Below are 26,843 nucleotides of genomic sequence, written 5' to 3' on the forward strand. Positions count from 1 at the left end.
TTGTGTTTACATTTTATATATGTTAATCAAACCAGATTACTGTAATGTTGATCACTGTCTTATCTCTCATCTTACTTTGAGGTTTGTTTGATTATAATTTCCTAATCTGCGGTCTGTGTGGGTGGAGCACGCGCAGTTTACTAATGCTGAAGTTTCAGTTCATTTAATTGATCGTCAGGACCAGTACGTCTTGTTGGTAGGTGACTATAAGCTGGCATTGCTAGTGTATCAAAACATGAATGATTGTAAACTTTCGTTGGTTAATTCTGGGTTTTGTTTTTGTATTTGCATTACAGGTTTACAACCTAACTAAATGTCTAACTAACTGGCTGATTAAGCATCAGTAGGCTAGTGTAGCTGTAGTAAGCAGGCTAACTAGCGTGTGAATGAGTGTGCGTGCAATAAAAGGAAAAAGGGAGAAAAAAAAGAGCCTCGAGTTGTATCTGCCGTACTTGTTCTGATTATCCTTCCAGAAGGGAGTTTATTAAGCTATAGTAGGTGGTTTAGTAAAAGTCTGGACAATGCCTGACCCCTTAAGAAGAAGATGGAGCGCTCTAACCTGTCTTTGTAGATTTTTTTTCTGCTGTAATGTTAGTTAGTTTCAAAGAAGGGAATGGTGCTTGTTTATCAACTTCACTAACAATATGTTAGTATGTTTTAATTATGCCTCTTGAGAGGGTGAATTCAATTAATATTTCTGTAAAAGTACAACTGAGTACTATTTAGCTGCTAACAAGGGGAATTTGATGCCATCTGGCTAGTACTGGCAAGTACTGGCAAGTGGCACTAATTTCAGAGACCCATTCATTTGCCAAAGTCAGCAGGTGACAGGTTGTAAAAGGTTTTTGAAGACAGCAAAACTGTTTGTATCTCTCCCCTCGCCCAGAAAATGGAGGGTAGGTGTTTTGTGTACCATGAAGATTTTTTTTCTAACTAATTATCTGCAGAGGCTCCTAAGTGACAAACCTAATGAATTTTTTTTGTTCTCTGTTTTCTTATTTTTTATCCTGAAATTTCAACATTTGCTTGCTGGTTCATTCTTCCCACACATACCAATCATCCTCAAGTACAAAAGTTGGTGGCAATGGTGGGATCGTATGCCTTTGTGAAGTGGAAAACCGTGAAGGAAATAGATCAGATGAACTGGGTCACCAGGCAGAACCCAGCTCAACAGGAGAGATGAGAAAGTGAATAAGAGGAGCATGCAAAGTGAGCCTCCACTAAAAGGGGCCATCCCTTCCATTCGAGAACCACCATTTAGAAATGGTGTCTGCAATGAAACCTTGGTGTGAGGGGTATAGACCAACACATCCAACAGACTGGGGTTGGGGAAAGGCCTAATCAATCACAGCCACAAGATGAACTCATGGCCCCCTGACATGACTGGTGCAATTGGCAATTCAGATGCAGCTATAAGTTTTATGAACAAATCAGCACACATTCCAATGGAATATGGCGGCGTTGCCCTGCATGTCTGCGTCTAGGGCATGCGCATGCGCAGTTGGAGGAATCGCCGATTGATTACTTTCCCCTGCGACTTGACTGTGACCTCAGTGACGTCATTTCAGCACTTTTCAAGTCGTACCCGTAAACTTGAATTCGTATTCACAGTGAAGACTTCGTAGTTGTTGAAAAATGAGTTGTATTCTCAAGACTTTGCACTCACAGCTTTGAGACTCATACTCATAAAAACAACCGTAACCCAAACCCAATTTCACAGACTCGCGTATATGACAGCAGAATTTTGTGTAAAACAACTTTTATGGCACACAAATTGTTCACTTTACAAATACGAAACTTTAATTATGGACACGTCTTTTTGACAGCGATCTTACACCATATTCAGGCACAGTAGCACACACTTGAGACTAATCACAATCAGTGCTACACTATACTTTAGCTGCTCCATCACACTCACTCTTTGCCAGATTGTTCTTCGCCTATATGCAAGACTCTCCAGCAATTAGTATCGGACTGCTTTCTTGTTATCGACCCTGCCTGCTGTAAGTAATGTCAGTTTAATTTACTTGAAATTTGAAAAGTAAAAGCATGGTGGTCAGTGGTCAGTTGGTCTATGGTCAGGTTTGCTCTTACATATGTCGTCTTTGGATTAATTTTATTGCTGAATTTAATGTACTACTTTACTGCTGTAGATATTTAAGTTTGAGATAATGTTAGCTTCTTCATAATCTTTTGGGTAGTTTAATCTGCAGCAATAGACCATAAGATCATCATATGTTTGTAGCATTGCTGTCCTGTGAGAACCACACATCTCTAAAATATCTGCCATCATAACTCCAAGCATCCAGACATAGGTTATATGTTAGTTTCAAAATGGCCGCTGTACTCTGACCTTTCGATTGAGGACCCACAGTTCAACAGCATCCTCACCAAGCACAGTGAACACTAAGAACATGCCAGAAACAGGCTCCATCAGTCAGGTGCTGGTTCAGCTGCCTCATGTGTTTCAGATGTTCTCCTCTGACAGCTTCATGGACCATGATGCTCAGTTTCAGTTCTTTTTAGATAAAGTGCTGCCTCAGTACAGGGACTCAGTTATGTCCCACACTTTGATCTACATCCCGACAAACTTTGACTACATCCGGTTGCGCAACTATATGAAGAAAGAAGAAATCAACTGTGCCAGCCTCTGCGAGTATTCCAGCAAGTCAGAGGTGTCCAGAGCACGACACTTCTTCCAGAAAGGGGATAAACAGCCTGGCTCATAAGCTACAGATTGAGGATCACTTCCACAACAGGCGACCCCAGCCACATGTGGCAGGGCATCCAGGCTATCACAGACCATCAGCCCCACCAACCAGCAATGCCTCCCTCTCTGATGAGCTCAACAACTTCTGTGCTTGCTTCGACCGGGACAACACACAACCAGCCACCAAAACTGGTCCTCACCCAGCCCCTCACGCTCTCCGCTTATGACGTGTGTTCTCCACTCAGCAGGGTGAATGTCTGTAAAGCTGCTGGCCCTGACAGCATACCCAGCCGAACAGCTGTATATGAACAGCAATACATAAATTGCCTTAATATAAAGATGTATAGCCTACATATAAGCATAAATATCCAAACTATTACTATAGATGACCTTAATATAAATTGCCTGAATATAAATATTGATATTTATTTAGTTAAATACAATAAATTCGCCTTTGGAGAGGGACATAACATTGGAAAACAAATGTAAAATCTTCATTTTCTGTGGTATTGTGTTCGTAATCATGACCACAATAGTTCCCCAACTTTAACCAAGCAGTTCTTTTAAACATGAGGACAAAGTTTTGTTAATCTTAATGTCATAGTTACTGGAACCCAGAAAACCATTTTTCCCTTTTGTGTTCTAAACCTAACCAAAATTTAACCATTAAGTTGGCAGATCCAAATATGCTAATATGAATCATCTTTGTAACAGTGATTTGTAATGCAAATACAGCATAAGGAAACATTGTTTATTTTTGTGCCATATTTTGCCAATTACTTTGGAGAACTTGTTGGATAAACCCACTCCATGTTACCTACCAAGGATCCACTGACACACAGACAGAGATACATTTCTCCAATTTGTGTGGACAAAAACAGAGCTTGGAGGAGAGTTAATATTCTGATTAGATTTTTCAAGTGGGCTGCACGGTGGTGCAGCAGGTAGTGCACGTGCCTCACAGCAAGAAGGTCACAGGTTCGATTCCCGGGTCAGGCCTTTCTGTGTGAAGTTTGCATTTTCTTCCCGTGCATGCATGGGTTCTCTCCGGGTACTCCAGCTTCCTCCCACAGACCAAAAACATGCTCATTAGGTTGATTGGTGACTCTAAATTGCCCCTAGGTGTGAGTGTGAGTGTGAATGGTTGTGTGTATGTGCCCTGCGATCGGCTGGCGACCGGTCCAGGGTGTACCCCGCCTCCCGCCCATCGACAGCTGAGATAGGCTCCCCCGCGACATAAGCGGCATAGAAAATGGATGGATGGATTTTTCAAGTTTTTTGATTTGCAGCCAACTTACATTCATACATTTTTCATGATTGTCCTTGGTGTGCCAGCTTCAGCATTGGGTGACAAAGGAACATTTAGGTGGCTATGCAGGTGTTTTAATCCTTAATGCTCTTCAACACAGAAAGGCAACAGAATTTGAAGCCTGGGCTTTTCTTTTTTTTTTTTTTTTGGACCAAAATGGCTTGGGAGTAGTGGTCAGCTTCTCTGCTTTAGACTGAAGTTTTACATATAAATATCTTTCAATCCCTTGCCAAATGACTTCACACACTACTCATTAAGCCCAAGCCTATCACCGCCAGGTAAATCTCTTTGTATTTCACAATCTTAAGTTTTGCAGTTTTCTGTTCAGTCTTTGTTGAGTCATCTGCTTTGTTTGCCTGCTCCTGTGTCTCAGATTTGATGTTTTCAATATAGAGTTCAGCATTTGATCCTGTCTACTCCACCGTCCCCTGGATATGGGTCCATTTGCACTGCTATCATTATGACAGAATGACTTGACCAGAGATGGACCCAGCAGTCATCAGATTTCTAACGGTGATTCCAGTGGAGGTGAGATCTGCAATGTATAATTTCTCCTGTTGTTTAAACAGTAAAATGGACATTAAGGACCAAAACCTCCTTTGAAGTAGCGATCTACTCTAAGCCCTGGTTTTTGGAAGCTCCAGGTATGGTTGAACTATGGTTGTCTGGGACTGACAATCTTGGAAAGATCATGTTGGCCATTGTGGATTCCTCCAGTGGCTCCCATGCTTGGTTTAACATAAAGCCTGATAGCCTCCCACCTGCCCCAATTTCCGAGTATACTGTCTTGGATTCTGCAACTCGATTTGCTATCATCCAACCCCTTAGCTTCCTGTCTGTACCTCTGCCTGCTAGCATCTAGCCCACCAGCCTCCAGTCTGCATCCTGGTCTTACAGCCTTCAGCAAGCTATCTCCCAGCGGCAACTCCAGCCCCCCCCCCAAAAAAAACTGGGTTTGTAAGCCTGCATCCTACGTGTCCTAAATCAACCCTCTTGGACTACTAACATCCAGCCAGACTCTCTCCAGCTGGCTCCAGCTCCTGAGTTGGCTAGCCACAAGTCTGCTACCATCCAGACAGTTCCTGTTCCTAACTAGATTAGCTTCCTGCCTGATTTCACCTTTTTCTGTAAAGCTAGACATCCTCCTGACAGCTAGTTTCCAGCTACCCGGTTAGCTAGCATGGAGCCACCCAATTTCCTGCCTGATTCTGCCCCGGCCCCACTGTCTGGGAAGCCCTTTAGAAGGAAGTGTGACTCTCACTCCCGCGGCATTCCACCTTTTCCCACCTGCCCAACTTGCAGAGGGGTTCCATCTTTGCCACTGGCCTACCAGCCCGACCTCCAGAGGGGTTCCACTTTTGTCAACAACCTCCAACCCAATCTCCTCAGGAGTTCTGTCTTCACCACCAGCCTCCTGTTCAACATCCGGAGGGGTTCGGTTTTCCCTGCCTGCCTACTGTCCAGGGCCCTGATGGTCTACACATTCTCTTGGCCTTCTTGCTTACACTTGGCCTTACACTTTCACCACCAACCTCCTTCCCAACCCTTGGAGAAGTCCTGCCTTTACCACCAGTGGCATCCATCTGCTCAGCCTCCAGGCCAACTACTTGAGTGGTCTTACCTGTCTACTCAGCCTCAGAGCACTCTCGTCTGTCCACTCAGACTCCAAGCCACCAACCTGAGTTGAAACGAGTGGGGAACACTCTAAGTAAGGTGAAACACTGGGACACTTTGGACAGAGGCAGGGAAAACCACGGTCAGATGATTGGGGAGTTCGAAGCATTTATTGATAATTCTCTTTTCCTTTCAAATGTTTTTTCTTTAATGTTCAGTTTACAAGAAATTTGTTTTCATTTGTGCTGTAACAACAAAAGAACCAAAACTATCCATCAGAAAAATACATAATCCAGCACTTAGCCTGCAGTTAATCACATCTCATTCACAAATTACCTCAATAATTAATTCATTGTTCAAACACCACAATACATCATTTACTACCATGGCAGCATTAACATAAAATAATTAACAGAGAATAAATCAATATAATGCAAATTAAATATTTACATATTTACATTTTAACTACTTCTGGTTATCAGCATAGTGCCCACCTTATCACTGCTTGCAACACAAACTATACTTGTGGTAGTGCTGCTGTTATGGTTTTCACCACGGTTTTAGAAGGACGCAAAGATGCAGACCAGAGAGAGGGCAGGTAAAAGTAACACAAATTTATTATAAACAAAAGGAGTGGAACAAACGATGAACAAAAAACGCATTCTAACAGAGTGGAAAGAACCAAGGGAGCTCCGTACGACGACAGGCAACTGGAACACACCATTAAAGGTGGAAAACAATCATTAGCACACTCACAATGGCAAAAGACGAAAGTACTTACGATCATGATATTCAAACAGGCCTGGAAGGATCTCGGGAGGAAGGAGACTGGAACAATCCGGCAACAGGTAAAGAAGCACTCTCTCCTTTTAAACTGTGCCTGATTAGCCTGATCAGGAACTGTTTTGCACAGGAAGGCGGAGCCGGCCAGGTGTAAGACACACCCAGCTGCACAGGTAGGTGAAGACAGACAGACAAAACACACTGGGAAAAGGGGAAAAAGGAAACAAAAGGGAGAGACACACTGCCAGGTCCTAACAGCCGCACTTGCAGCTACTTCAAAAAGCACGCAGATCTCTGATATACAGCCCATCATCAGAGGCAGGAGGAAAGAGAAACCACACTCACGTTTCAAAGATGCACACAGGATTATTGTCGCAGGCCAGGAGATAGGAGAAGTGTTGGGATCGCGGGCGAACCCAGGTATGTTATATTGCATTTCTAATCAGATGATCATCATCAGATGTGTGCATTACGCTGCGTGAGTGGTGGCCTGATTGTGTGGGTGCATTTGGGGCAGGGAATGTGAAAGCAGCGCGATGGCGTGGTCCTGCCACTTCACCCTGCCTTTGTGCTGCCTTCCAGAGCAGTCACACCAGTTTTCCCTGCCTGTGGGCCATCCTCATCCTCTTCTAGTGGCCTCCACTAATCTGCCTCACCACCATGCTGTCCGCCTGAGATTTTACGCCTCTGCTTGGTCAGATTCATCTCCTCTTCCACTCTGTTTTCCTGTGCCCTGGAAGCTGAGCAAGGTTTTTCCAAGCTAATGTCTCTTCACCTTCACTCCAATCATGGTCCAACCTGATCCCTCTCTCTAGTTTGTCATTGAGGTAGATAATTGCTGTGCATTGACAAAAAACTGCATCGGCAAAGTGAGCACGAGCACAGGACCCTGCAACCAACGGGGCCCTGGACCTTAAAATTTGTTATCTTTTTTTGTGTGCAGTGTTTTTGCAAATGTAATATGGTAATGTTGTAGTGATGGCTGCACGATGGCGCAGCAGGTAGTGCGCGTGCCTCACAGCAACAATGTCGCCAGTTCGATTGCCGGGTCGGGCCTTTCTGTATGAAGTTTGCATGTTCTTCCCGTGCATGCATGGGTTCTCTCTGGGTACTCCAGCTTCCTCCCACAGACCAAAAACATGCTCATTAGATTAATTGGTGACTCTAAATTGCCCCTAGGTGTGAGTGTGAGCGTGAATGGTTGTTTGTGTATATATGTTGCCCTGCAATCAGCTGGCAACCGGTCCAGGGTGTACCCTGCCTCCTGCCCGTTGACAGCCCCCCCCCCCCCCCCCCCCCCCCACGCCCCCCCACGACCCGAAAGGGATAAGCGGCATAGAAAATGGATGGATGGATGGATGGATGGATGGATGTCACCGCCAGGATTCAATTTCATAGTACGCACAGACCCCCCACCACCACCACCACCACCACCACTTGTGCGGCCCGCCAGTCCCTGAGCAGCGGCTTGCGCGATTCACAAACAAGCCACAAGAACGCAGAGGCCATGGCTCTGCTCCGAGTAGTACTTTAACTGTCACCCGGTTCAGCACCCTGGACAGCTGCCAGAGCAGCTGAACTGAACTGAACAGGATTCATGAACTAGATGTGGGAATTTGATGCATTTGAACCCACGACATGTAGGTCAGAAAATTTTGTTTTTTTATTAGCCTACCTGTTAATTCAAATTTAGAATTAAAATGAAACACATAGCGGCAGTGCGCACTGCAGACCAGCATTTGTTTTCATCCAAACTTTACAAATGTGGTCGAGATTTGTAGAAAACATATGTATGCTGCTCAATATAAAATGCTGTTACTATAAATAAATAATAATAAAGTGATCCATAAGTCCGCGCTCCCCCCTGCGCTAAGAAGAGGGAGAGAGAAATTACACAGCCTACAGGTGTTTTTGTTTTTTTTTTCTTGTGCAATATGACATTACAGTGACAATACAGGACAGACAAACCAGTTGTGAACAACAAACAACAACAACAACATTTGTTGTTTTGTGTTTGCGTATGTGGGTTGTGTGATATGAAAGTAAGAAAAACAGTATTATATATATGTAGTATATATAATAATATTAATAATAATGATAATAAATATTATAATTGTCAATAATAATAATAATTATAATAATAATAGAAATGACTAAACAGAAGGAAACAAAAAGAAAAAAAAGAAATAAGAAAATTAAAGAAAGTAGAAGCAAAAGAGCAAAACAGAAATACCACAATGTAAACATAATTTTTGCAAAAATAATAGTACGAATAATATCAATAATAATAATATTCAATATTAATAAAGATGAAGGGGATGAGGGAGGGTGGAGGAGGAGGGGAGGTCTTTTAATTTATGGAAAACCTCAGGTCCCTGCCCACCCGTACGGGACCAGCCTGCAGCCCCCAAAACCCCTGGACCTCGCCCTCCACTCCCGCGTGCCCCGGACTGTATGCGGCACAACACCTTACCCTATGTCTAGATGTGTATATATAGTCTTTATTATTATTATGATTATTATTTTTATTATTTAGTTTATTTAGTTTTTAGTTATTTTTTTATATATATGAGATTGTCTGTAAGAGGTGTGTTTGCTTTCTAATGTGGTGCATTAAAAACGAGGAGGGGGGTTGTCATGAACTGTAATCTGATTTGATTGGGTCCCCTTTCCTCTTCCTAAACTAGATGTGTGATGTGCATTAAAAAAAATGTGATGTGCCACCTGAAAACAGTCAAGGGTGGAGAATTGGGGGAAGGGGGAGGGGGAAGGCCAGGAGGGATAAAGAAATCAAAGGCCATGGCCCAACAAGCGTGACCCAGCAGGGACCCAAGTGTTAAGTGGTAAGTATAAATATAAATAAATAAATAAATAATAGAAAATGACAGTGACAATAATGTTAATCATAATAGTTACAGTAATAATGATGGTTTTATCAATTACCCCCAGTTTTTCCAGTGTATGATGTGTATGGAGTTCCGAGACTTCCAGTTCAGGATAGTTTTCTTGGCGACAGCCAGCGCTACTAGAAGTGAACAGTTTAATTGTGGGTAGGTCTCCTAATAAACAGAGGGAAGGGGAAAGTGGGATGTGGCAGCCCATGATCTGGGATAATGTTTCTGTAATGTTTCTCCAGAAGTAGTGAACAGGTGTGCAGTGCCAGGTTGCATGAATGTAGGTATCAATGCAGTTTAGTGAGCAGTGTGAACATTTTCCAGATGATGAGAAGCCCATTTTTTGCATTTTGTGTCCAGTCAGATGAGTTCTATGGAGGATTTTGTATTGTGTGAGTTGTAAATTGGCATTTGTTGTCATGAACAAAATGTTCTGGCAGATTTTGAGCCAGAAGTCGGCATCAGGAGCAATGGCGAGATCAGTTTCCCATTTTTCTGAAGGTATGGAGGGTGATGTATTGGCCTGTGATAATAAGTTATATATTTTAGATAAAAGTTTTTTGAGGAAAGGATGTTAATGAATGTAGAGGCTGGAGGAGGGAGGTCTAAGTTTATATTCTTGTTTTTCATTGTTGATTGGATGGATGATGTAGATATTGTAAAAACTGATGGCTCCTAATGCCGAACTTCTTGACCAGAAGGGAAAATGGAACCAGGATGTTATTGTTGAAGATATGTTTGAGGTGAGTAATCCCTATATCCACCCAAGTGCTAAAGTATAGTGATTGTTTATTGCTGATGAAGTCCGGGTTGTGCCAGATCGGGGTGAAAAGTAAAGGTGTCAGAGTGGAGTTAGTAATGTTGTAGAATTTCCACCAGGCTGTCAGGGCCGATGATATTGTGGGGTTTTGGAAACACGGGTGTTTTTTGATAGTTTGACTAAGGAATGGTAAATCTGAAATATGGATGTCTTTGCTAACTGTTTGTTCTATGTCTAACCATCTGACTGAGTGGGGTGGGTCCATTTGTAGATGTATTGAAGTTGATTTGCTAGTGAGTAATAATGAAAATTTGGAGCATTGAGTCCGCCTAATCTATTTGATTTTTGAGTGGCCAGTTTGATTCGTGGGGGTTTATTTTTCCAGTAAAATTTGTTGATGGATGAATCGAGGGAATGAAACCAGGTGAGAGGTGGATGAGTAAGGATCATTGAGAAGAGATAATTGATTTTGGGGAGGATTGTCATTTTAACTGTTGCTATTCTGCCTAGAATGGATAGTGGAAAGTTCATCCATCATTGGATCATGAATCCAATCATGAATTGTTTTTTGTAGTGGAGTGAAATTCAGGTTGATCAACTCTGACAGCCTGGGGGAAATGTGGATGCCTAAATAAGTGATGTGACTTGTGCAGAAGGGGATGGGTGTTGTAAGGGCTGCCACATCCAGACTGTTTGTGTTTAATGGGAGTATGGAGGATTTGTTCCACTTTATTGAGTAGTCAGAGAGAAGAGAGAATGATTTGATGATTACTTCTTGTAGTGATGATTGTGGATTCTCAATAAAAAGTAATATATCATCTGCATAGAGGCTGATTTTATGGTGCATGTTGGGGGTTTGGATTCCTGTAATGAGGGGGTTCTGATGGATGGCTGCTGCTACTGTAGGGGTTCAATGAAAATGGTGAACAAAAAGGGAGAGAGTGGGCAACCTTGCCTGGTCCCCCTGTGAAGAGTGAAGCTTTGTGAGGTTTGTCCATTAGTAATAACTGTGGCTGTAGATGTAGATGAGGTGTAAAGTGTTCTAATCCAATTAATAAATGATTCCCCAAAGCCAAAACTGAGTAGGGTGTGGATGAGGAATGACCAGTTAACTCTGTCGAAGGCTTTTTCTGCATCTAAGGTGGCTATGATTGAATTATAGTTATGTGTGGCTGAGTGGTGTATTATATTGAATAGTCTGCATGTGTTATTGGATGAGTTTCTCCCTTTGATAAATTCTGTTTGGTCCGGGTGAATAATGGACGGAATGATTTTTTCTAATCTGTGGTGAGTGCTTTGGTGATAATTTTAATGTCAACATTGAGGAGTGAAATGGGATGGTAATTTGAAGGCAGGGTGGGGTCTTTGTTTGGTTTGAGAAGGAGTGAGATGGATGCTGTATTCATGTTGGGTGGAAGTCTGGAGTTTTGTTGTATTTCGGTTAAAATTCTGTGGAAAAGTGGAGCTAAGATGGACCAGAGGTGTTTGTAGAACTCAGCAGGGAAGCCATCAGGACCGGGTGCTTTATTGTTAAGCATTCTATTGAGGGCAGATTGGATTTCTTCAGTTGATAGTGCTGTGTCTAATGTCTTTTTTTGTTCAGGGGAGAGTTGGGGTAAATTGAGGCTGGCAAGAAATGGTCTGATGTCTTCTACCTTAGGGTTATTATCTGAGGAGTACAGGTTGGCATAAAATTCTCTGAATATTTGATTTATTTCGTTGGTTGAGTTTGTTGACTTCCCTGCTGAGTTCATAATGATGGAGATTGTGGATTTTTCCTTATTTCTTTTCATTTGGTTTGCGATTTTTATTGTGATGGAAGTTTTCCTGTCGGAGTCTGCTGGTCATGAAGTTAGTTTTCTTGTTCAGGATTTCATTCATTTTCTATGCCGCGGGAGGGCTGGAGCCTATCTCAGCTGTCAGTGGGGTGCACCCTGGACCGGTCGCCAGTCGATCGCAGGGCACATACACACAACCATTCACACTCACATGCACACCTAGGGGCAATTTAGAGTCACCAATCAACCTAATGAGCATGTTTTTGGTCTGTGGGAGGAAACCGGAGTGCCCAGAGAGAACCCACGCATGCACAGGAAGAACATGCAAACTTCACACAGACCTTCTTGCGGTGAGGCATGCGCACTACCTGCTGCGCCACCGTGCAGCCCTATTTCTAGTTTATATTGTCTTAATTTCTTCTCATTTTCTTCTGTTGGGTTGGTTGCATTGACAGTTTCTAGCTGTTTGATTTCCTCTTGTAATTCAGATTCTTGTTTGTTTTCCTTCTTTTTTCTTATAGGCTGAATATGAAATGATAATTCCTCTGATGACGGCTTTACCTGTTTCCCATAGAAGTGTGGGGGATGGCTTTGGGGAAGGATTCCAGGAAGGATGCCCACTCTCTTTTGATGAGGTTGTGACATTCAGGATCTTTCAGGAGGGATGTGTTAAAGCGCCATCTGGTGACTGGTTTGTGTGGTCTTGGTGGGTTCCATTTGAATGATACTGGGGCATGGTCACTGATGATGATGGGGTGGATTTGATGATCAAAGATATCTGAGATGATTGAATTACTGGTAAGGAAGAAATCGATGCATGAATATGAATGATGAACTGATGAAAAAATTGAGAATTCTCTTAGAGTTGGGTGTTATAGACGCCAACTGTCGCCAAGACCAAAATCACTCATGAACTGGATTATTCTTTGTGTGGATTGCCAGGTGCGTGTATTGCTGGATGTGTTAGATCTGTCTATTACTGGGTTTATTACTGTATTAAAGTCGCCGCTGACTATTATTTGGGAGACAAAAAAGTTGGATATGGATGATAAGAAGTTATGAAAAAAGGCGGGTCATCAGTGTTTGGGCTATATAGATTACCAATTGTCAGTGGGCTATTGTTGTTTGATATGTTAATGATGATAAAACGTCCTTCTGGGTCTGTGATGGCGGTCTTATGGATAAATGATATTGATTTACTGATTAAAATTCAAACTCCTCTTTGTTTTTAATTGAAATGTGATGAAAATGAGTGAGTAAAGTGAGATGATTGTAATTTGATGTCTGATTCTGAGAGATGTGTTTACTGTAGTAAACAAATATCTGCATGGAGTGAGGTGAGATGATTAAATACTTTACTTTTCTTAGCCACGAATATTCCAAGAAACTGACATTGCTCATATTGCTGACATGTTGGGTGATTGTTATCAAAAGGAGAGGGATTCATTATGCTGAGTGTGTGTGTGTGTGTGTGTGTGTGTGTGTGTGTGTGTGTGTGTGTGTGTGTGTGTGTGTGTGTGTTCTAGAGATGTGATTACAAAACAAAAAGGGACATATACAGTAAGGGTTGCAGACATAAGAACAGGGAACAAACACAAACATTTAATAATAAAGAACATAGAGAGCGCATACTGTGTGGACTGAGATGTTGGTTCGTGACTATTTATGATTGTCCTTATGAGTTATAGTTTCTGTGTGTGTGTGGGAGGGGGGGGGGTATAAGAGAGGAAAAGAGAGAGAGTTTGTTTACAAGAGAGAGGGGGGGCTAGTATAACCAGGGGGTGATGTCCTTGCTGTGGTATAACTGTCCTTTTATGTAAAATTTGTCCACTGAGATGACTGCTTTCTTTCCTTTTGAGATCACTTGTTTGCAGATGGGGAAGAGTTTTTTGCGCCTGTCCATGATTTCTCTCGGGTATTGATCGTTTAGTCCATAGTCCGTTCCTTTAAGCTGTTTTCCTTGATGTTTGACCAATTCCTTCTGTTTAAAGTGTTCGAATTTGTCGACAATCGGGTGGGGTCTGTTGTTGGTGGTGTTTTTCTGTCCTAAACAATGACCACGGTGAAATGTGATGTTGTTGACTGTGTCTGTGGGGAGTTTGAGCTGGAGTTTCATAAAGTCCTTCACTGATTTCTCTGGGTCGTCTGTTCAGGGATGCCGGAAAATACCAAGTTATCTCTCATACTGCGGGCTTGTAGATCCAGAATTGTTTCTTTCATTGTTTTATTTTTGGCAGTGATGGTGGAGAGCTGGGTTGTAACAGAGGTGAGCTGGTCGGTGATGGTGTTGACGGTTTTATGGAGGGTTTTGTTTTCCTTGGTGAGTTTTTCGATCTGTTCGTGGCTGTATTCTAAGCTTTGACGGAGTGATTGGAATTCTTTGTGTAGAACTTGTGTAGAACTGCGATTCTGGTGTCGAGTCTGGAGAGTTTTTGGTTTATAGAGATTAAAATGTTGCCTACCTCTGAATGTTGGGGTGGGTTCAGGGGTGAGGATGGAGATGTGTGTGTGCTGGGTAGGGAACCTGAACAGGGTCTTTTGTAGGCTGAAGAGAAGCTGGATTTCCCGGGGGTGGTTGAAGCGGCTGCGTTCATTGTGCAGTATGTGGTAAAGTAGTGGTCGATGTAGTTCTCTAAAGGGTCCAAGTCGATGAATGAATGAGGTAGTCCATTAGTAGAGATGGAGCTGAGGTTTATGGGGAGTGAAAAAAAGAGCTTGCAAAAAAGAAGAAAAAATAATAATTTTAAAGTCCGGAGTCCGAAAAGAAAAATTTTGTTTTAGCAGCTGGTCGCCGCCATGTTGAATCGCGCACTGTCCATCACGTTTGCATCACGTCCCGTCACGTCTGCAGCTACAGATGCTTAAAGGTCCAAACAAAAAAATATCAACAAGAAATGATTCTTAATCTTAATTCTACATAATTCAAAGGAGATTTTTACTCAACGAAAAAATGAAGATCAGTTAGGCTTTACAGCAGAGGATGGTGACAGCGTACAGAAACACAGATGAAAACAGCCCAGCAAAACATTATGGTGACGGTGCACCAGGCAGAGACACATAGTAAAAACACACAAAAACACACTTTATAGTAATAATAATAGGCTAATAATGTTCCTACCTATTTGAAATGAAGTCTACGCCTCCCCGACCTCATCGAACTCCTGCAGAATGGCCTCAGAATCAATAAGAATATCATGATGAATGTTCATCAGGGCAAGTCATGGTGTTCCGGAGGTATGTTTTCAAGTGACGTAAACAGCTGAATGAACACTCAGCACTGGCAGTGGACACGGGCATTGTTAGGAGAACCTTCACGACAGTATGCACGTTGGGATAAAAGTCTGCGGTTTGTCTCAGAACTTGGAGAATGTCACTGGTGACAGGTGTATCATCCTTCGCCCTGTTGTGCTGCCTCCATAGATTCAGCTCCATGTCTGCAGTGTCAACACTGGGCATCAATGCACCATACTCCTCCTTTATCTCCATCCATAAATTGTCTGTCAAAAGTGGCAATTTGCCGGGGATAAGGTACTGGGCTTTAAGATGTGGTAGTGCAAGGCATACTCTGTCTCTCATGTCTGTGGTCAGGTGGTCGATGAACGGCAAGAAAATGATCCTTTTCCAGTACTCTTGTGGGTTTTCTGCAGGTGTGTTAGACCTTTGAGCTTATTTTTTGGCAATGTGAGGCAATGATGAGACGACTTCAACAGGCGCAGCCAACAAGCATGCTTTTTCCCATATTTTGCCGTATGTGGAGTCATCTCTTTTTCTCTCAAGCACTGTCACGAGATCTGTGGCCATTTACGCAGCCATAGGCAGCTCACATTTTGGGTTCTGTAGCCCATTGATCAGTGGTGTTAGGCAGTGAAGAAGCTCCTGAGTGCTGATGAGGCAGACGATGAACTCAAATGTCTCTGTGGCCTGAGTGAGCAAGGATGCGGTGGAGCTGCACTTGGCGTCAGAGTCCATTTTCAGCTCAGCCAGTGTGGTTAACACGTCCTCGTAGTTTTTGATTACTGTAGACAGGCACATATCATACTGAGACCAGCGTTTGTCTGAAAACTTTACCGCATGATTTCTGCAGTGCACATACACTGCTGCGGGATACTGTTCTCTGATGATCGCCTGGACGCCTCGCACCTTTCCACTGACATTCCCAGCCCCGTCATACCCCTGTCCAACAATATGAGTAGGGTCCAGATCCAATTTTCTTAAACGTCTCAGCAGGAGTTGGGTTAAGGTCTCGCCTGTAGTGTCCACGCAGTTAACGCAGTCCACATATCTCACTACAAGAGCTACTTGCTCAACATTACTTATATCAAGAGTCTCATCAGCCAAAAGGGAGAACCACTCTGCATCCCTGCATTTGTTCAGAATTATGTCTTGAATTCTGTGTTTCCTACACAGCTCAATCAACTCGTTCTGGATCTGATGACTGAAGTATTTGGCATTGCTTGATGCATTTTCGAGATACTCTTTCAGTTTCTCATCTCCTGTAGCACGGTAGTTCAGAAGCACCTGGAAATTACTGCACTCATCAGTGTGGCCACGAATGGGTAGGTTTTGCCATCCACAAACAGCGAGTAGATAAATGGCTGCTTTCAGCCCATGTTTAGTGCGTTCTATTGCTTGTTCATGTGAGCGATCTAACTTAGAATAGATTGGCTGACTCTTTCCCAAAGCAACATCAACAAATTCACCTGCACGCAGTTGGGCACTACTGTGCGCTGGAGTTGACGTGTCTGGAAACTTTTTTTTTTTTTTTTTTGCATTACTCTAGACAGTAAGTGGCTTCGTTCTCAGAACCATGTCTCCTGATGAGAAAAGTATGCAAGTTACACAAAAAATGCCATAAACGCCTTTGCTGTAATGCAGAGTGGGGTAAATGCTCTCATCAAAAAACTTTTCCGGTAATTTCCGCTGCTTCCCACATATGACTGGTAAACTACATCTATGGGGGCACCCACCCTCTGGGAGGCTTGAATCTTGACTGTATCGCTTTCAGTCAGATGCCATTATGAGTTCATCAGCCTTAACACAGCCAAGGTCATCTTCATATGCAGCAGCACTCAGCACCATTTGCTGCTGCTGTGTGTCCTCGGCGGGCTCGTGGCTTGGGTCTGCACTGGCTGCAACTGCCAAAGAGGCAGAAGAGCTAGCAGCATAGCTAGCTACCTCATCTTCCCGTCCTACCTGACTGCTGCTAGTGCCTTCATTCTCACTGCTCTGTGTGTTTGTAATAGTAGTAGGCTTAGTTTTTTTTCTTTCAAATGCCTGGAAAAGGCTCAACTGTCTTTTCGACATTTCCATAACATTACCGCGAACCGTAATCACCACATAGGCGGTAGGCTACATAATGTAGAAGAAGAATATAGCTGGCGCCAGAATTCAAGATCACTTAGTGACAGATGACGTAAATGACAATCATTGGCCTTTATGTTAGGCTTCAATTAATTGGCTTAAAAAAAAGTGGACTCAGCATGTTTAGCCTATTACAAACCAGCATCTTTATTATCCCCTCCCCAAAAACAATAAAAAAAAAAACCCTTTAAAATATTTTTTTTTGTCACACCTTCAAAAAAAATTGTATGCACAGTGCGTACAGGATTCCAGCTGGTGGCGCCACTGCCTACTGGTAACAGGTAAATTTGGAGAAATGTACCTCAATTTATTGATTTGCCTCAAAGTCTGTATTAGACATTTGAGCTGTACACCTCTATAGTTTTACAGTTTTTATAGTTGTAAAATTTACGGTAAAACCAAACAAAGAAAGACCTTCCACAGTATACATGCTAGAATTCAGTCTCTTGCCCTGGGGAAAAATGTTTGACCCATGACACCCCCAAGCTCAACTTCCATTTGCAGAAGGCAGCAGGGCCTCGCTCTCTATGCAAAGTTAAGAAAGTCATTGGCAGGAGATGAAACAGACGTTTCATCTCATCACTGCTCCTCTGCTGTCTGTGAAGTAGGAGGCTGATAACAGGACACACAGGGGTTGCTGTTTGGGATTTGGGCCACTCTTTTTACTATCTAGAGGAAGGTTTAAGAAACACACTCATTAGCATGCTAAACTGAGAGTCCTTTTCTGGCTGCTATACTTCAATAATCCTATCTAGAATGAAGAAAATGGTTCATTTTATTTCTTTTCCCAGCACTTCACTGTCCTGTGATGGTCACTACCTGACCTTTTCTCTTTTACCACATTTGTGAGGTAGCATGTAATGTTGGTGACCTACTGAAGCATATCCACCTCCCTTCACTTGCCAAGATAAGTGAAAGCAAGTCAAAATGACTGACTCCATTCAAATACATGTTTTTGCTGAATACTTAATGCTCTGCTAAGAGTGTCATTCCTTCTCTTATTCCATTCAACACAATCGCTACAAATTCCAGTCCAGCTGTTCACAAGAAATATGAAAATCTGCGATTAAATCTACAGAACACATCCATTCTTTTCAGAAGATGAACCCTTTTGATTTAGGTGATTGCCTAAACTGCTATGTAATGCCATCCAGAGGTCAAACAGAACATTGTTTTTCATCAGTGGTACGGCTTTGGCAAGGTTCAGATTGAATTTGAAGTGAATTTTTATCTCAATTTATCTGTGCAAATTTGATCACTGCACCTTGTGCACTTGTGAGACATCTGACATGCTACATAGCTGTGTATGTATGTTGCATTGTGACTAATCTCAAAACTAAAGGTGGGAACACATATGAGTTGGTTGAGCCTATGAAAGGTGAATGTAAAGGCCAGATGAAAAAAAAAAATCCACTGCAGGTACATCTCCATAGTTTTAGACCAGCAGCTGAAGAACATCTTGATAGGAAATATTGAAGTGTCTGAGTCGTTTGCTTATCTTGTTTAGCAGCAAAAGGAAAGGAGATAATCTCATCCCACAATTCGTTGTAGCAGCAACATTTAAAGTGATGCACCATTCAGCCATTCTCCCAAACAAATCAATCAACATGTTGATTGATTGAAATAAACTGTTTTAAATGTCGAGGATGGTTGTAATCAACAAATGTATCTTGCATTGCAAGAAGCAGCAACACTTCTGGCATTTCACTGTAGCACATTTCTGTGTAAGATTTGTATTGTTGACTTGCAAAGTTTTTCACGATTTTGTTATACCTTATTGTTTCATTTGACCTATTTCAGTTCATAATGTATATGGACTGGCTCAGTAATGTCATCCATCCATCCATTATCTATACCGCCTATCCCTTTCGGGGTTGCGGGGGGCTGGAGCCTATCCCAGCTACAATGGGCGAGAGGCGGGGTACACCCTGAACCGGTCGCCAGCCGATTGCAGGGCCACATGCAAAGACAAACAAACATTCACACTCACACTCACACTCACACCTACGGACAATTTAGAGTCATCAATTAACCTAATGAGCATGTTTTTGGTTTGTGGGAGGAAGCCGGAGTACCTGGAGTGAACCCACGCATGCACGGGAAGAACATGCAAACTTCACACAGAGAGGCCCCGCCTGACCCGGGGATCGAACCGGCAACCTTCTTGCTGTGAGGCACCGGCACTACCTGCTGCGCCACCGTGCAGCCCTCAGTAATGTCATATGCAAAATAATTTTGCATTGGTTTTGTGAAACAAAAGAACTGAATCTGTCATGGTCTATTTCTCTTTCTATATTGGTTAGCCCGATGTCAGTCTTCTGTATTAGCTAATCAGTGATGAGAACTGAACCTGTGATCTAGCAAGTTTCTGAATGGATGGGACTAGGCAGACTGAGATAATGAAGGGAACGAGTGGGAAAAGCTAATACAGACCAAGCTAAGCAAAATGCTAGTCTTAAGTGTGGTAAAGTCTGTTAAATTACTGTTTAGTTATTCAGTTAGAAGCCCAAAGTTGTTGTGTTTTTGTAACCCTCTGAAATTAGAAAATAAGCCTGGTTTAAAGCTGTTTTGTTTTGGTAATTTCATTTAACTGGCACAACTGCAGTTACCACACCATGGACGATTGCTAGTTAGTCTGCAGTGTGGTTCATACACTTCACTGACAAACCACAGAATTGTAGAGTAATATTAGGCTTCAAAGAAAATTTATATATCACATCAGTGAATTCTCACTCCCTTTCTCCTACTCATCCATGAGATTTCTCTCTCTTCCTTTCAGCTGCAAGTCTATGTCTAACCTTTGTTATTAATTGATGGTTTTCACAGTGCCCCCTAAGCACCCCTACTTTTATTTCAGTTCAAACATTAGTAATGAAGTAATATTTGTCACTGGATCATTCACGTTGATATAGCATACATGAAACATCATACTAAGAAGGCTTCGGGCAAGGTATCTAAGATGCTTTTAGTACTCCATCTTCAGAACTCTGTAGTTTGACTGAAGCAGACCCACATCGATAACATCCCTCAGTGGATGCAATGTAGCCTCGTGCAGTTGGATTCTCTTAGCAGCACAGTGGTATTTTACTAAGTCCTTATGAGTTCTCTTTTTTTCCTTGACCTCATGACGTTTTCCAAAGGTCAAGGATAAGTGTTTCAGGATTTTCACTATTTTTATTAACTATTTGAGCCACCCCAGCAGTGGTCTGTACAAAGCTGGTGGTAAAGACACTGAAAAGTTGGAGCTAATTAAAAGTAGTGAGCTGTCTCTCTACCAGTCATATACTGGAGTGAACCTCATCACAGTTTAACCATGCTTTACTGAGATTAATCAGCCAGTATATTCATCCTGTGACTGAATCAACATTAATTTAGCATGTCATGGCCTGCTGTACAGTTATCTTCCTCTTCATCTCCTCGCAGTTCTCAGTTGTTGTGGCTGCTTTGACACATACAATGTTGGTGTTCAAGATTGCTGTTGTGTAAAATGTTCTCAAATTATTGTAATTGTATGAGACTAAAAGTTCAGGCAAGATTATGCATAAACCTGGCCTACAAAGAGGTCTACAAATCTACTACTGTACATATCATCACTCTAAATTTTCACCCATGTTGAATCAAAACATCTGGCTAAAAACATCTCGTATTGCTTTTTTGACAGACAGACTATGTTATGGTTGATAAGCTGCTTATGATCTGATTATGAGCCTGTGCATAGCTTTAAGAAACACCACACAACTTAGTAAAGTTAGTACTTTGAAGTTGTGGATATGTATTCTGACATTTCAAGTCAAGTCAAGTCAAATTTATTGTCAATGCTGCTATATGTACAGGAAATTAACAGAATTGAAATAATGTTTCCCTCAAATCCCTGGTGCCAACAGCAATAAACCTGAAATATAAAATGTAACAGAAAATATAAAATAAAAAAATGTAAAAGAAATATATGCAAGTTAAAAAGATCTAGTAAAAATATGGCAATCTAAGATATAAAATACAGTACGATATGGAAATACAGTATGATATGGAGATATGAACAGTAAAAACAGTATGAAATGTATAACAAAAAATAAATAACGGATGCACAGTACAGATTGTAAACAGATTGTGTACAGCAATTGACTGCACATAGTGCAATTAGGTTTGTAAACGAGTTTTTGGGTTTGTAAAGTGGCTCGTGCATGGTGGTGCTGGGGGGTGGGGGTTCAGTGTCCAGAGTTTGTGGGGGCAGGGTGCAGGGTGCAAGGAAGGAGGAGGGAGAAGAGCTGAGAGGGAGTGGAGCATTCTGATGGCCTGGTGAATGAAGCTGTCTCTCAGTCTGCTGGTTCTGGCCCATAGGCTCAGTCTTCCCACTCAATCTGCGATCAGTGTACACTGCCTCATCGCCTGACCCATCACATCATCTGCAGCCACAGGATCCACATTTCCAATCTGCCGTCCACGTACAGTAGTTGGTTCCACACCATTCCTCAATGTTGGGGTGACGCTGCCAAGTACACAAAGTACCTGTAGTATCATGTGAAAAAAAAAAAAAGAAGGTGCGCTTCCCTTGCATCCTAGAGGGATGAGACAAGTAAGCTAAGGTTACCTAGTTTACGCTCTTTTTAGCTAGCAAGTTAGTTGGTTTACTAATGTGGCGCTAGTAAACGCCACAATAAACCTAATGTTACCACAGTGGTAAACTTACTGGTGTGACATGAGCCAGCCGGTTCATTAGCTAGTTAGTGTGTGGCGTTACGCTACACGGGTTCGCTGTGGCATTATGGCTACATGAGTAAGCTAACTAGCCAGTTAGCTGGCTAATGACACGCTAGCAGGTTTACAATTGTGGCACACAAGTAACTTAGCATGATTAACCTGCAATTTTGATGAGGACATTAGCCAGTGAACTATAATGCTGCTAGGGCAGACTGTATTCTGAACATAATGGTTGAGCCTTTCCAGCTCAGCAACTAATGTTACTGTTAAATAACCTGCTGTTAATGGGGTGCACCAAGGTCTCAGCACGGACGTCTTTCAATAAAACCATGGCCACTCCCAACACTTCCCTCTTACAGCAGAGCATCTGGTAGGTGCGGGATAAAGTGATGCAGGGAAGATGTCCCACGTTCAACAACAAATACACTCTGTCAGGGTGGGGCATTTCCCTGCAGTTGCCACACCCGCACCACGCTGTGTTGCCCACTCTCTCAGCACCTGCAGAAACCATCAGCTGCTCGTCCTCCAAAACAACCAGTGGCTGTGTTTGAGGTGTTTGTCTACTCAGTGGCTCGAAGGTGTATGCCATCGGGTGTGATGGCATCGCTTTGAAATTCTGCTCAATTTCGTCCTCTTCCATTCTTTCTTCGTACTGCCAAGCTATGTATCCAACCTGATCCAACCAACCAACCTCGTGACGTAGCTAATGACACAAGAACAACATGGTGGCGCACTATTGCTGAAGCAGTTGATCAGCATGAAAAAAAACTCTTCTCTTCTCTTCTCTTCTCTTCTCTTCTCTTCTCTTCTCTTCTCTTCTCTTCTCTTCTCTTCTCTTCTCTTTTATGTAAAACCACTTTCCATCTTAAAAAAATCACAGATGTATTCCCACACACTGGAGTGCTCCTTCAGCGACAGACTGCCTCACCCAAAGTGTGTGAAGGAACGCTATCACAGGTCCTTCCTTCCTGCAGCTGTCAGACTTTACAACCAGCAGTGTTCCCAGTAGACCACATACTCACTAGACTTTCAATATGACTGCACTATAATACCTATTAACTGTGTTCATTCATACTGTGGAAATATTTGCTCAGGTGAATTTCAACTTAAGGTGCAATATATCAATTCCTGTGTGTAATATAGGAACCTATTCACTATCAATACTCCAGTCAGGAGTACTACCATTCAGTGTGTAATATCAGTACTGATTGTTCATATTCATATCAGTGTGCAATCATATATATCATATCAATGTGCAATGTTCATATCAGTGTGCAATATCAGTATTGTTTGTTCATATTTCATTATTCCTTGTTTATATTGTTTGGTTTGATAATTAATGTCTTTTTACTGATGCTCTCTATGTTTGCGATCCACTTTTGCTGCTGTAATACCTGAAATTTCCCCACTGTGGGACTAATAAAGGTATATCTTATATCTCTTATCTTATCTTATCTTATCTTATCTTATCTTATCTTATCTTATCTTATCTTATCTTATCTTAATTCTGTGTGAAATAAATAAGTATCGGAGTGTTTCATGTCCTCTTTAAGCACACGACCAGGAATGTTGTCAGGACCTGCAGCTTTGCGAGCGTTGATCCTGGAGAGGGATCTCCTCACGCTGGCTGGAGACAGGGACAGCACCTGGTCATCTGGAGGGGGTGGTGTCTTCTGTGCAGGGGTGTTGTTGTCAGCTTCAAACCGTCCAAAGAAGTTATTTAAACTGTTCAGCAGAGCGATGTCACTGTCACAGGTCTGTGGTCAGGATTATTGTCCGTGATGGTCTGTTTCCCCTGCCACAGGCTCCTTGTGTCTCTGCTGTCAGTGAAGTGGCGAGTTATCCTGCTGCTGCACTGCCTCTTTGCTAGTCTGATGCCACAGGGCAAGTTGGCTCTTGCTGATCTCAGACCAGCCACATCACCTGCTCTGAAAGCAGTGTTCCGGGCTCTCAATAGCCTGTGGACTTCCCCCGTCAGCCACTGTTATACTGTGATGGTCTTGGTGTCCGAGACATCATCTATGCATTTGCTGATGTAGGCAGTAACAGTGTACTGTAGAATACTCCTGCATGTTGATCTGATGGTTGTAGGTGGCTGCCTGCTTAAACATTCTGTGGTATTAACCCTCCTGTTGTCTTGGTTTCCTGTTCACTATCTTTGTCTTCCCGGTCAAAGTTGATCATTCCCTTCTAGCTGATTATAAATCCATGAATATATATATTATCACCTAATGTTGTGTTTCATCTTTGTATCAACTCAAATTCTTGTGAACAATACCAGTTTTGAACTTCCATTTGCTATTAATGGCCTGACATTGACCCACCATGCCCACCCACCCATGCCAATTTGTGGTCAATGAGCATTAAACTGTATATAGATTAGATTAGATTAGATTAGATCAGATTAGACATGTGCTACTTTTCACAGATTACCCAGTTTCAATGTCTAGCAAGGACTTTTGCTTTGAAATAACTGAAAATGATTAGATAGTGAGACAATATACCACATTCCCAATCAAAACTGACTGTAAGATTGATATAGTAGAGAACAAAAGCATGAGAACAAAATCAAACCCAAGCAAAAAAACAGGTCTTATTCTCTGTTTCTCTGGGTCCTTTTGAAAAAAAAAAGAAAAGCAATAAAAGATAATTACAAAAATATCTTCATAATATATCGTGTCACATGTTTTCATGCATATGTTGGGCTGTGTGTTGTGATTTTGGCATGTGCCTTGCAAATAGATACTCTACATTTGTGGCATACAAGACTGGTTTTGACGTCTCTTGGTGCACACAGTTTGCACCTCTTCCTCTTCCTGGTGGCTCTTGCTTCTGATGGCTGAACATCTCTCACTCTCTTGTGTCCCAGTCGTCGAAAATGCAACACCCAGGACACTGAAAAGTCTTCAGGGGCATTGTAGCTCGAATGATTGCAAACTTCTACTTACTTACAGAATCTTTATGCCATAGGCTGAAGGTGGATTCATTGTTGGATCTGTAGACACTGGACAGAATCAAGATATCCGTGCAGGCTAGAATGTCCATTCGGTCTACCTCCTCCCAGGCGTCTTTGTACACTAAATTGTCCTCCAGGTTGGTCATATTTATGACTATTGTTTGTATTTCCTATGTCAGGAACAGTTCAAAGCAGGACTTTACGTCATCCGCCCAGGATATGGCATACCTTGACACTGGAGTCTTCTGCTGACAGCCGACCTCTCCTCTCAGGTGGGGATGAACACCAGGACAAAGTCCCAGTCTTTGACTGGAATGTAACCACAGCAGGAGCATCCTCTTTATCACTGGATTGTTCCCCATCAGTGGTCTCTTCATCTGGATCATATTCTGTGTCATCCTCATCTTCTGGCACCTCTTCTTCAGAAACATCTTCAATGTCATTCCCCCCCCCCTCTTCCCCTCCTCATCAGAATAATCTGAAGCCTCAGCCATTGTGCTGGCACAGAAATGGATTAAGACACACACACACACACACACACACACACACACACACATACACACACACACACACACACACACACACACACACACACACACACACACACACAACCATTAACATTGCTATTCTGACACAGGCATACTTTTTGATTATTAAACAAACTTATACACACAACATGGATAGGGCACAAACAATATATGAGGCCTACCTGCATTGCTCCAGCACAGCCACGAGCTTCTTCAGTTTCTCCAGCTCAGCAGCTGATGGCATGGCGACGGTGGGTGGGCGAGTGACTCCTACTTCTGATTGTGGCCGACTTGCTGCTGCTTAAGCTCCGCTTGGTTTGCTGGACTATGCTTAAAGTGTCCCACGACTTTTCTGCATTTTGCCAGTGTGCTGTCAAACGGGCTGTTGGTCAGAGACACGGTGACAGCTCGATGCAGAATATGTGCGGCGCACGGCATGTGTACAAAGGGGAGCTGCCTGGCCCCCTCTATCATATTACGTGCGCTATCCGTGGTTAGTGAGACAACTTTGGACTCGATGTCCCACACACTAGCTACCTGCCTGAAGTGAAATGTCTCTCTTCTGTCTTCATAACAATCAGGGCATGCGAGCGAAGCTCCCACTCAGGGTCAAAATAATGGGCTGTTACCCCGAGGTAATTGTCGTTCCCGAGGGACATCCAGTAATCACCCGTGAGCGCAACTGCTTCTGTCTTCTCCAACGACACCTTTACCTTAGCCTTCTCTGTTTCATGCAAATCCTGAATGCGGGTTGCAATAGTGGCTCTCGAGGGCAACTCGTAGGTCCAGTCGTTGGACGAAATGCGGACTATTTCAACTTCGTCCTCCACAATGCTAATAGGCCTACATGCAGTGGCCACCCACTTAGCTATGGCTTCGGTGAGTCTCTTCTTAGTTGCTGTATCTATTTGTTTCTGTCGGAAATGATCCATGGACGCCTGGGTTTGACGAGGGGCCGGAGCATTTGCATCGACGTTGTGCTTCGCCATCAAATGGTATTTTAAACTTGACGTGCTGCGATGGTAGCTCAGTTCACGATGACAATACACACAAATGACTTTGCTCTTGTCAGTGCCACCATTGGGTAACTTTTTAAAAGTGAACTTTCCATTCAGCATTGAATCCACGTCCTTTTTGCCACTCGCCATGATGCTTCCAGTCGCTTTGCAAGCCCAGACAAATGTGTGTCACGTGCTTGATGTTTTCTTCCGGTCTAGCAATGTCCGGTGTGATGTTGGGTGTTGTAGTGTTTCTAACGTTACTAGCAGTGGCAACAGTATGTGAAAAACTACAAAGTTTGTTAGTTTGTTAATGAATATTAATCGCGCAATAAAAAAAATGACAGCGTTAAAAGGGGGTTGCGTTAACGCCATTAATAACGCGTTTAACTGACAGCACTAATTAAAACATTTCCTTTAATAAATTTTGTTCCTTTAAAAAAAAAAAAAACAAC

Source organism: Chaetodon trifascialis, chromosome 4 (genome assembly GCF_039877785.1).
Source record: "Chaetodon trifascialis isolate fChaTrf1 chromosome 4, fChaTrf1.hap1, whole genome shotgun sequence".
Taxonomy (NCBI): domain Eukaryota; kingdom Metazoa; phylum Chordata; class Actinopteri; order Chaetodontiformes; family Chaetodontidae; genus Chaetodon; species Chaetodon trifascialis.